Source organism: Mycteria americana, chromosome 5, assembly GCF_035582795.1.
Source record: "Mycteria americana isolate JAX WOST 10 ecotype Jacksonville Zoo and Gardens chromosome 5, USCA_MyAme_1.0, whole genome shotgun sequence".
Lineage (NCBI taxonomy): Eukaryota > Metazoa > Chordata > Aves > Ciconiiformes > Ciconiidae > Mycteria > Mycteria americana.
In genome coordinates, this window is record NC_134369.1 from 15,367,057 (window position 1) to 15,380,013 (window position 12,957).

The window sequence follows — 12,957 nt, forward strand, 5'->3', positions numbered from 1 at the left end:
TTAGAAGTTCACATTTTTGTCTCTAGTAGGCATGAACATTAGTATACCTTCAATTTCATGTCTTCAGTCACATTTTGTTGTCTGTTCCATACAATTTGACCAGACCATGAAATTGGAAAGTAGCTGAAATTGTCTTTTTTCATCTTAATGATTTTAAATGAGAAAGGGAGGTTTTTCTGCAAGCTATTTGTTTACTGCTTTGTAAAAAGTTTCCTGAAGTATTCCTAACAATTTTACTATTAAATTAGTTGAAAGAAAGCTTTTTGATACACGGTAATTAGTCTTGTCTTTCTGAACATGACTTTACTGTAAATACTCCTCCTTGACTATCCCTTTGTCCCAAGATTCCTTAGAAGAACGCAACCAAGCGATAATTCAGCATTATTGCTGCTTCAGTGCACTAATCGCTTAAAGAGCAGCAAGGACCCTATGTTCACTGCCACAAGGCTCCTACAGCCTCCTGGCCTAAGGCAAGCTTCCCAGCCCAGCAGTATCCAGATGTCAAGAGGAATATCCAGGTCCTGATGCAGCATGCCGCTCCATTCCAGTATGGCCTAAACATCTGTTTCATCTGCTGGCGTACAACCTGCTGAATACACTGAGACTGCTGCACAAAGTAGGGAATTGAATGAGGGTGGGAGTGAAATACTACAGTTGCATAGCTCAGTGTACATATCACTAAAAAAACTGTATGCAGACACAGAAATTAACACAAAATGCTTGGAACCCCAAAACTGGAGTGTGATCATTTGCTGTCTCAAATGGAGCTCTCCGGACTAAAAACCTAGACAAATAGCAGGAAGGACAATGTGATAATTAAAAAACCCCCTTTCTACACAATATATGCTTAGCATTTTTTCTCCTAATGGAAGAAGAGGCCATAACACCTTAGCTTCTCATCTTACTAATTTTACCCTGGTTTAATTCTTTATGGTGTAAGAAAAGGACAAAAGAAGAAAAAGCACAGAAGTATGTAACGCAGGTTGCTTGTTGTGGTTATAACAACTGCTCTTTATACAAAATACTTAAAAATGAGGTGAACCTAGGCATCTATTACATATTTATAATTTCCTATAGGTAGTAACTCAGGAGTTCTAAAACAATAAGCATCTTTTGTCTGAAAGATAGGAATATATAAACTTTGACATTTTATCTTGAGGCATAACAAAAACAGCAAGCATTTTAGTTGTTCTAGATTAAGTTCTGACAGGGAATAAAGGAATGCTACCTGTTCTCATATCTTCCACTTTGTGTATCTATTCTCTTGTATTTTTCCTAGCAACAATAATGGAATAGTTGCATGCTACCATGCAAAGTCTTTGAGTCATTGATGAAAGCAGTATCAAAGCCCAAACTGAGAGTGCTTTTTTTCACTGTATTTTTTGTCAAGAAGAGGACCTAATGAGAGGTAGTTTAACCAGGAGTCTTCCTCTGCAATTGCAGAGCAGGAGCACTCTCACAGTGCAACCTCCTGGCTTAGTCTTTTCTCTGGCCAGCCTGGGGACATGGCTCACCTCTGTGTGCCAGGAAACAGGAGCACAGAAGGCAGGAGGGACTAAATACTTCTGTGTCCCACCTCCACATGGGGTGAGCACCTGTACCAGAAGCTAGGAAGTATCCCTCAGACCTTCCATTTAAACACACTCCCTGTGAACCTGAACAAGTCACCGTTTTCTTTGTGCTGCTCGTGAAATGGATGCACTGTTACTGCATCACTACAGTGTCTGAACTAGGTATATCTGAATGCAATCATAAAGTATCCCTATTAAAGATAAAATGTGAGCATTAATAAAATTCTGATATTGTAATAAAATATTGTAAATATCAAGAAAAAACAGAATGCAACAATATGTAAAAACTTCACCAAATGTCTATAGCCATCTCCTCTGCAGGAGGATAGAAGAAATGTTAATAAAATCTTTCTCTTAAGCACAAAGATTTGCATTCCTTCATTTAATGCTGTCAGCTTACTGATATGCTACTTTTTGATCACAATTCTCCTGTTATTTCCCATGCACAGGAAAGAACACAATCGACTTATCTTTGTGATTCTCCCAGATTATATGTTGTACTACACGGAAATCAGCAAAAAATCTTTTTTTATGATTTTACAAAATAACTGTGACACACTCTGCTTAAAACTATTATGTATTTGATTAGAAGTAAACAGATGAATAAAATATAAGTTCATTTAAGCCTAAATACTTTTGGTAGAAAGCCAGTCACAGCAAAGGACAACTGCGTTTGCTTTAAAAAGTAATTTCGAGTTTCGAGTGGATAGTGTTATTTGACAAAAAAGGTGAAATGTTGAAGATAAATCTTTATGTGATTTTCGTATGTTTGCTTCTATTAGAATTTGCTTTTGGCAGTTTTATAGCATAAATTCTACCTCATCAAAATCGTGGATAGCACTGAAGTTAACGGAGTAACAAGCTCACCTAGGAAAGTGAGCAAGGACCAGGAAGCATGGCTCCAAAGATACCTGCAAACGAAGGCTCTAGTATTTTAAACTCCTTCTGCTGTATCCAAGGAAGGCAAATAAGGAGCACTTATTTAAAATAAAAATATAACCAGATCTATCAGGAAAATATGAAAATATAACCACATGGTTGCATCGGAGCACAGTTTTTTCATTCACTTTACACTATCATAATATTACCTTCTCTGGTGATACTGTAAATCAAATTATTCGTAGAAAGAATTTAAAATGTTTTCTGATATTCTTTTAGAAGGTCTTCCAAAAATCAGTTTTTTATATCCTTATTGCTAATATACAGTATCTTTAACAATAAATGTGAGAGGTCTATATGAAAAGCAGTTAACTCACGAATTCAGACAGTTTCACACACTTTATGTGTAGAAATGTGCTCTGGACTAAAGCTAGTGTAAAAAGAAGGAGCAGCTTAAAGAGAACCCCTGTGATAAGGGACATAAAATTATATGATTTAAAAGCAATTAATTACAGTAAGTTTGCTGAACGGATGATAGCTATCAAAGCTTATCAAATTTTGCATTTCAGAATTTTATATATTTATTTAAAAAAATGTTAACACATAGATGGGCTTTGTGAGAGAAGTCAGGAGTTTCATTCAGGCTCATGTCAGCAGGATTACAAGCAATTATGAGTAACTGCTTGTTGAGCTGTGTGAAATGAGTTGGTGAATGAGTTTCCTAGTAAGCACATGTCCATGTCACTGGTACGATTGCCAGTAATGTAGACAATCTTAGTTGAAGGGGTCTAAAAACATAATTATTCTCCTAATCCTACAGGGCATGAAATCAATTCAGGACAGAAGATGGTTGTGCAATTGCTGCTTCTAACGTAGACCTTCTAGGTTTGTCAACCTGGCAGCAGACAGAAAAACAGAGGCATAAGTAAAAGAAAAAGGCATCAGGACATGGAAAAAATAAGTGGCAATAAATCTTCTCTAGAAATATTTCTTAAGATCTGTCATAGGCTGGTGGGTTCATTCACTATCTGACCACCCAGATGAAGAAACTGTTAAATATAACAATTGCAGTATTTCCCTGTTTAGAACTGTACAGATACAGACAAGAAAACTGAATGTTCACCTACCACTGCTAATTGTACTGAGAGGCAAAAGCACTACAATTAAATTTCTACAGGCTCCCATGACAGAATAATGAGACCTCATCCCAATAATAAATGGGTGCAAGTCAGGAAGAAGGAAGAGTCCCATTTTAACTACCTCTCTCAATTCCCACGTCTGAATCCCCGCCTTGTGAGAAGATGCCGAGGCAGCTCTACGTTTAAGAGCTGAATTTTTGAAAGTGCTGCTTGGGGTTTGAAGCTGTAATGTTTTCCTACTTTTATAAGAGACACAGACAGTTCATATGGTAGCTCACAGCCATTCTATTATTTTCACTAGCGAAAATGGACGAAAGACAGGGATATAATAAATATATACTGGCTCTACTGATCAGGAGAAGCTTTATCAGTCAGCTGGGGCACATCTGGGGAAAAAGCCACTCAGGTGCATCTCTAGCATCCCATTCAATTAACATACCATTAAAAATGGTTTGTCCCTGTTCAGCCTGCTGCGTTACCTGATAAGTCAACATATTTAAAATGTATATTTAAATGCAGAAAACAGTGAAATGTTTTCTTTGTGAAGCAGAAAACAAGCCCAGTTTACAGGTATTTTAAAGCATTAGAAATAATTGTGCTTTACAGGCTGCTTAGCAGATCTCTCACACCAATCTTTTACTGTATATTTAGAACTTTCATGCACCTTCAAGGAAAATTAAATAATTTCCTTAAAGGAAGTGCACACAAAATTATGCAAAATATATTCACATGGGCTTATAAAACTTACATCTAAAAAAAATTCACATTTGCACCTCAAAACCAGGTAACAGGGAACTTACTATTACAAATTCATTGTAAGCTGATGTATTTTACACAAGTAAATGTGAATTTGGCGTAAGCCTGCCATGCTTTCTGAACTGCAGTGGGTGTGATGATATTTCAGCAATAGTGCTGGGACCAGATTAAAATGGTTACGAGACCTCACCTTAGCCCTCCCCTAGGTGTTGAAGACTGCAGTAGAAGAGATGGCCTGTACTGGATGAATTACTATGGATAGTTCACAAATGTGTTATTTAATAAAGCTGTAGACTAGTTAAATCTGGTGACTTGTTCTCTCTCTAGTGTGTAGGAAAAACGATGCAACTTTTTTCAAAGGACTTTACCTCTTTTATTTCTCACTTCACTTCCAAAATTGCCAGTGGATATGACAACACAGTCTCACTATTCCTGCACCTGAAATACTTCTTCATTTGTTATCATGCTTAGCTATTTGCTGTAATTCATGCACAACACCACAATACGTCCTCTATTGTGTTGACTTCACTAGATTTTGTGAATGATTCCTTTAAGTCTTGAGTAGTCCCTTAATACTGACATATAAGCATGTTGTTTTTCTACCTGTATTCCTTAAGATGCTCCTCCCTCCAGCCTCTTTTTTTCAGGACTGATATGCAAGCCTTCTGTTGTGCCCCATAGCCATATGCAGCCTTCATGCTGAATCTTAATAGACAGATGATTCCAATACTTTCTATGAGTTAGTACACTTTCCTAGTTTCTCAATCCTGTGGGTTCTAAAATACATCACAGACCAAATACACACACATCTTAGACAAGCAGGGTGTTGGAGGCAATACCATTCCTATTTCGTCATCTAAAAAGACTCTACTCAGAGACAGCAGTATCGACACACTGATTTGATGAGTTCTATCTCATCTTCTATAAATTTCCTTTTCTTTCTGAATTGGGTCAGTGAGAGGGAATACTCTCTTATAATCACAGACCCTCCAAAATAAGCCAGGTGATGACATCTTTCCAGTCCACGCATCTTCAAGAGAATTCTTCTGCTTCCTTTGAGCATGCATGCATGTGTGTGTGTATCTCTACACCTAGAAGCTCTCATCTAACCACCCTTATTCTTAGAACTTTTACTTCAGATGAAAGATGAGTTATTAAGTTTCTTTGTCTGTAGCAATTAGTCAGGAAGGAATGATGATACAGAAGTGTATCATTTTCCTTTGTGTGTAGACCTGACTTAAAGACATTTTTGTCTTTAATCTGGTTGCTGCTAAGTTCCTAAACATCCAAATATGTTAACACCTTCACAGGAAAAAAATCCTTCGTGTTTGTAATTTGTAGCCAATTTAAGCAGCTTGCTCTATGGTTATCAGAAGTGTAATAAAATTCCAGAAACATATTCACTTGCAGCTAATTCCTGTAAGGCATACACCATATACATTTATAGAAAGCTTGAAGGAATCCAACTGCCAGCTCAGAGTATGCCTCACAGTCAGCCTATTCCCCAAAGGGATGCCACAGTTTTAAAAGAGCTTTAAAAAACGTGCTCGTCCCCTGATGGCACTCTGTAGTACTGGTGCCTCTGGTGCTCTGTCAGTAAATGCAGCAGTAACTTATTTGCTTCTTACTGGCTTCTGAGTGAATACATACCCCAGGGAGGGAGCTTTGCAAAGCACAATTATTTTAAAATAGAGCCTGGGCTTTCAGCGAGGGGCAGCCAGTGGTTAAGGCAGTGAGAACATCTTGTTGACGCTGGGGGCTCAGCCTCCTCCCGTCACTTGGGCTCAAGTTTCTGCCTTGATACAGACTGAAGAGACACAGGAAACCTCCTGCAATTCAGGCTATAAGGATGACATCCTTTTAAACATACAAGTTTCCTGATAAGTGAGTTTATGTCTGTGCCATTTATGATCTCAATGGTAAATTCTCCCTGGAACAGAGCATATGGGCCTGGAAGGCAGCTGTCCTGCTTGGTAAGATCTAAAGGTGCAAAAGATGGGACTCATGCCAGGAGCCTGATCCCTCGCTGCCAGATTGAAAAGTCTTCCCTCCTGGGAGAAGAGAGCAGGCGCAGGATGGGAGCACTTCCCAAGGTGGAGGAGGGGTTGGTCATCTGAAGGGAACAGAAACAGAGAGCTATGCCAGACTGGGTGACACTCTGGTGGCTAGTGTCCTTCCTGCAATGGGGGGAAACACAAGCCCAGGACTGGATTTAGGCTTGCCACATCCAAGACAAGTACTAGAACTGCTACAGACTATAGAAACTGTCTCTTTCTTAAACATTCCTATAAATTTTTTATTAAATAATGTGACACTATTCCATTAAGCAAGAATGAGAGTAACAAAGGCATGCTGTTTAAAGCAGTCATTGGAGACACGGGGCATTAAATGGGTGAGAAAAGGGTCTTGCAGCTCCAATGGTGCTGTACCAGGCTGATTACTCTAGCTAACCCTTTTGTTTGTTTGTTTGTCTGTCCATTCCTACTAACTTGAAGAGAATAGGGAGACTCCCTCTCATTTTGACCGGGGATGCCATTACTGGGGGAGCTAGGAAAATCCTCCTGGCAAAAATTGCATCAGAATTGATATTTTACTGCAAAAAGTCTCAATTTTGATGGGCTGTCTTTTCCTGATGAAAATCACTTGGCCAGATAATTCAGGGCTGAAGCTGAGAAGGAGTAGGAGAAGACGGAGTATTAAGAAATTCTGCAAAGAAAGGAGGTCATATGGTAAAATATTGACTCAATGACATCATTTTCATTGATACTGCCACTGATATAATTCAACTTGATAACACAGATATTACATACAGAGACATAAACATTCAAGTAGGGAAAGGCACAAGTATAACTATTTCATTGATTTTAATTAAATTTTCCTAAGTATTGCAAGGTTGGCATATTTTTAATTTTATTTTCATTAAAGGGCTTGCTTGGTCTCTCAGAGCCCTAATAAAATCTTCTTTCAACCTCTTTCCTTCCTCTGCTACAACCTAAATTTCCACATAAGAAAAGGACCAAAATATTTAATTTGCTCCTTCCATATACTGAAATTTGCACACACCATTCCCTTAATTTAGGCCACTATTCACTGTATCATAATAAGGAACATTCTGTTAAAATATGCCCACCTAGAGCTCAGTAGTCTTTGAATGCTAGATAAAATCATTCTATAAGGCTAATGAAGACAGAAACTCTGCCTGTAACAATATTAAGTTTGTTTTCTCTAGCGATTCGAAGAAGTGAGCAATCTGTCAGTAATACATTGAGGGAAATTACTTGTCTTGTAGGAATTCCCGCTGACAGTCACTCACTCACAGTGCTGACCCAAACATCTACCCGCTGACAAACAAATTACAGTGTCTAACTTTGAAAAGGTAACTAGCTGTTTTTAATTTTGATTGGTCTCACCAAATCTCTTTCACATTTACCCAATCCCCATTCTTCATTGTGTTAAAAAAAATTAAAAAAAGGAAAACCCCGTGGTTTTTGCATTTGAAAAAATTATTATTGCCTACATCCGAGAGTGTTATGTCAGATAAAACTGTTAAACTGTGTCTAACCAACATTAAGACTGGCAGCCCTGCCAGTGACTGACTGGGTGAGTGAACACATTACTGAGACAGCATTGTAGAAATTAATTTTCTTCAATAAAGTGATTTTTAAGGCTCATATATTTCACAATCTAAACATATGTCACTGTTTCATAAACAAAATAAATGGATTAAAATAATACATTACCAATGTGCTGACACATGGAGATATTTTAATTAGAAATACTTAAGCTGCGTGATATTTAACTGCTATATTTGTTGAAGAGGAGCATGCATCATTTAATAAGACATAAGGCAGGTACATCGCTTTGCGTGATGTGGTACCAGAGTGGGACCAAATCACCTCCAGTGTAAGCTATCACTATCAGATCACGTTAGCCCCACTAAAAAATTGCTTTAAGATTACAACATATAGAGGAAACTCCATAAGAGGAGCAGTCCACTAAAACAACTTTTTCATTGAAATAATAAGTCACCAAGATTCTAGTTCCCGAGAATAATATTTCTTCATAAAAGGACACATTTAACATCTTAGCTATTTAAAGGCCATATTTACATGACTGTCACATTACATTGGCCTCTTTCCTGCACATTCTTCTTGACTTACTTTAAGGACCAGCACTAAAATAGCTGAGGAAAGCAAATGTCAACTATGTCCTGAAATTTATATGTGTGAGAGAATTGGAATAAGTAGAAATGTAATATATTGTTTACTGTACCGAGTGCCCTCTGTTCTCTAAAGGTCAAAAGCATTGTAACCTTAGAGTTACAGTTTCTGATTGTTCCCAGGGTTAAATACATTATCAAAATTAATGGTTCAAACCCCTCAACCTTCAGATATATGAGTATTCATGCCTCCATCTGCTGAACTGTTCAACTAAAAATAGCATTCTTTGGCCTTCCCTCTACTAATATTGTGCCCCTGAGGCAGGCTACGCAATGCTTCAGCAGCGCACTGGATTCGCACCCAGTGGTATAACAAAAGGTCATTTACTTTGTCTGCAATTAGAAGAGAGTGTGGAGCAGTAGGATGAGATGAGAGGGAAGAAAAGAAATTGACAAATATGTGTTTAGTTAAAATTTAAATTTTTTTTAATGGATTATAAAAACTTCAGGCTTCAAGAACACAGCTGCAACTATAGTTAAGACTTGCCAAGGTTCATTAGTGTTATAAGTGATAAATTTTGAAGGACAAATTACACAAACAGTTTGGGGAAAGAGTTATGAACGAAAGCTTTTTTGGTTTGCTTTTTTTCCTAGAACTCACTTTGTTTAGGAATAACTCCAGCTAGCATCATTGTAGTGTTTCCATTTCTATCAACAGTTTATCAGTCGTGGTTGAGAGAGTTGCAACATTTCCTTATTTACCACATAGACTTTGTAGAAATATCTAAGAAAGAAGGCAGATTTTTTTTAAACAATAAAGACCGTATAGTAACGTTCCCTGTTTGAAAGTAAGGACATATAGGTACCACCTCTGCCACCACTGAGACTTCCCAGTAACGAAGCTACTGCTACCAGAACCATGAGAGCTGGGAAAACCCATTTCATGATCAAGTTCACTGGGCACACATATCAGGAATCAGTTAATATCAGTGCAGTCATCTGACAACTAGGGAAAAAATTCAGGGAAATGGGAAAGGGGAGAAACTCCAGAGAAGGTGGGTATGAAAAAGAGGAGCAAAGGGAAAATTATTGACAGGTTTTACTGCTCACACTGATTAATTAAAGCAACACGCTTTTGTTACACATATGCATTGGAACTGGTTCACACACCACTATGCATACCTGCTACAGGTGTATTTGGTAATATATCTGTAAACTATTTAGCAGAAGGTTGATTTGATGGGATTCACTCACAGTTGTTTGAAGCTGGAGGGGTGAACAGAAATAGCTTCGTCCTTCTTCTTAGACCATATCTACAGAACTGTTCCCTCATCAGCAAGACCCTCCCTCACGCCGAGACGCCTAACAAGGCTTGGTCCTATCACACATATTATTTAAGTCTTGGCCAAGTTGTTGAGGAAACTGGTGAGATGGGGCTGAGCTGTCAATGGGAAGTGTGGAACACAGAATTTTAAGTCTTTTTGTCAACAACATCACCAATGCCACCCTCATGAGGTCAGTATACAGATTAAAAGAAGCTGTCTGATATCAACCCAAAGCAGAGCAAGCCACCACTTCAGGAACACGGACTGGCATAAACGTGTGGTAATTACTACTTTCTTTCAGGGTACTCAAAGCTACAACTGAATATTAATGGTATTTTGCCACTAGCTGATGAATGTGATACAAAATCTTAAGAGTAAATGGGTCAAACAGGTCTGTTGCTGAAGGAGAACTTAAGGTTTTTTGGGTTTTTTTGTTTTGTTTTGCTTTGTTTTTTTTTTAATGCAAGGCCCATGAGAGTGAAACTCGTTACTTGAGAAATTCCTAGATATGATTTCAATGAAGTTTTTTAACTCACGGAGATACATAATCCACTAGTGAACACAGACATACAATTCAGAGGAAATACATTTTGAAACCAATGTGCTAAATAGCTTGAATAAGATGGGCAAACCATTAATTACAAAGTGCCCACTGGAGAAACATCCTCTGTGGATCAATTGCTATTGTTACATGATGTACATAGGAGTAAATTGTTTTCTGTGCTATTAGATTCAGAGCTTCCATAGAAGTTGTCCTAACACACAGAAAGATGAGAACACAAAATTACTGCTAGCTTCTACCTGAAGCATGATCATCCCAAAAAACCAGAAGTGAAAAAAGAGGAGAGATTATAAACTTGAAACTGACAGAATTTCCACTGCAGCTGGATATGGATTATGGAATATAATTTTGGCACTAATAATAATGCCCTGGTAAAGTTGAAATGTTAGAGCTACTGCAAAGCTTTTTTAATTGAAATAGCTTTCCCTCCCTGAGTTCTCCAAACATAGATATCACACACACGCTCACATGTAGAAACAAAACCAAACCTGCAAATGAATTAGCTATTTCTCCCACTGGCTGAAAGGAACAGAGATTAGTTTTGTGATCAGTATTTTTAAGCACTTGGGAAATACTTAGATACCATGGTCACAGCATTCATGTAAATAAATAAGTGGGTGGGGTGCACGGAAGAAAGGAAGCAAAACAGAGAAAGAAGGGGGAAGGGAAGCAAAGATGGAAAAATGGGCTGAATTGCTATGCCCCTAACAGTCTTCATGATACATCAGGTATAACAACAAATTCCCTCCAACAAACACACCCAAATAACTGTTCTTAGGGAATTTAGACAAAGAGACATTTAGACACTTAGGGAATTTAGACAAAGAGAATATTAATAATAGGAGTAAATAAAATTTAGTTCAGCCAATTTGACAATCAGGTGAGCAGGTACCAACTGAAGATTAAGTGCTCTACTACTTAAGCTCCTATGACCATGAAACATTAAAGGGTTTGAAATCCCATGAAGGTGAAATTCAAATAAAATAGGAAGGGGGGGAACAAACAAAAAACCTCTTTTACAACAAGTATATCTGAAGGGAAATTCTGGCCCCTCAAGCACTCAAATGTTTCTGAATTTATTAGCACCACTTTCTTTGCTGATTGTTTTCTTTTCTCTCTAATTGTGCTTGTCATGTTTAACAGCTCAGTCTACCATTTCTGCAAATTAATGAAATTGTACTATTGCTGTAGGTTCTGATCAAGGCTCTGTGGGTCAAGCTACAAATGGATCTTGTAAAAGCAAAGAATCGGGAATGTCTGTGGTTTAGATCCTGTTTCTTTTGCAGTTGAACAGTTTTTAGCCTTTCCTGCCTTACCGTCTTGTGTAGGCTCACTATTTGTTGTATTGCATTTCAAAGGTAGCAAAAATAGTCTCTCTATTCACAAAGCTGATTTCTAAAATATTTTCTCAGCTAAAGCTAATGAGCCTTTTGCTTCAATAAGTATTCAAATACAGCTTTTCAAAGGATACCTGCTATTTTTCCTTTTGAAAAACTCCCCTTTGGTTTGAAGCCTGTCCAGGGTACAGTCTTAACATACTACTATCATGACCCAAAAGTATTTTTGGGAGATCTTTCCCTGCAGTGTCAGGGTGTTCTCTTTTCAAGTTTTGATTGTAGGTTTGGTCAGACATAAGCTCAAGGGGTCTTTTTCGCCAGTTCTGGACCATCAGTGAACAGTGAGTTCTGGTCCCATTCTCACTTATCCTAAGTTAACTTGGCAGGAAGAATATCAGCATTGGGTAAAGATAAGAGGATTTTTAATTTGCTTTGGTGCCTCTGGAAAATGATATAACTGCAGAAGGGTAAGCAAAGTAGATATTTGGATATTAACATGGCAGTACTTTGCTCCTCTAGGCACAATTTATTCCTGCTTCGCATCTGAACCTAACTCTAACCTAACTCAAACAGGGGTTTCAAAGGTTTACTTGCAAATAGTTACATGCATCTTTAATGGCCTTTCCTCTCATGTTCACTGTCACTTCCTTTCCACACATTTTAACTCTGAAAGCTTTTGACTGTTTCTTTATTATTTATGACATTGTTGTGTCTTTTCTTGTGAAATTAAAAACTTCTTGCCACAAAAAGCTAGCTAATAATATGGCACATAAATCTTACTTTCACAACATTTCATTCTTTATACGTCAAAAATAAATAAATGACCAAACCAAGGCTCCTGACCATGCTTGGCATCTGACCAGCTTAATGCACGGAAAGGTTGAGATTACCTAAACACAGAAGCTAAAAGAGTTTGCAATTTATTGTATTGTCCACACCACACTGTCTGAAAAAAAAGAAAAAACCCCAATAACACACCTTTGTTTTGATACACTCACTGCTCCAATTAAAGGTAGTGCATTGCAGCTACAGGGGACAGACTAAATGAAAATAAAGTACAAAAAGATATTTGAACGTATCTCCCATCAACTGGTCATAGAATTAAAAAAATACCATTGACTCTGCCGATAGAAAACACACAGAACAACGTCTTCCACACACAGTATCAAGGTTGGCTGCACGTTGCTATATTTGCAGTACCGTAAGTACATAAGGTGTTAATCCTCCTG

At 37.8% G+C, this 12,957-nt stretch overlaps 1 protein-coding gene across 10 annotated transcripts in view; it reads right to left on the reverse strand.

The window, feature by feature from the left end:
- Nucleotides 1-12,957, reverse strand: part of SOX6 (SRY-box transcription factor 6) — a 379,444-nt gene that overhangs the window by 81,257 nt on the left and 285,230 nt on the right. The gene's annotated exons all lie outside the window — the stretch shown is intronic.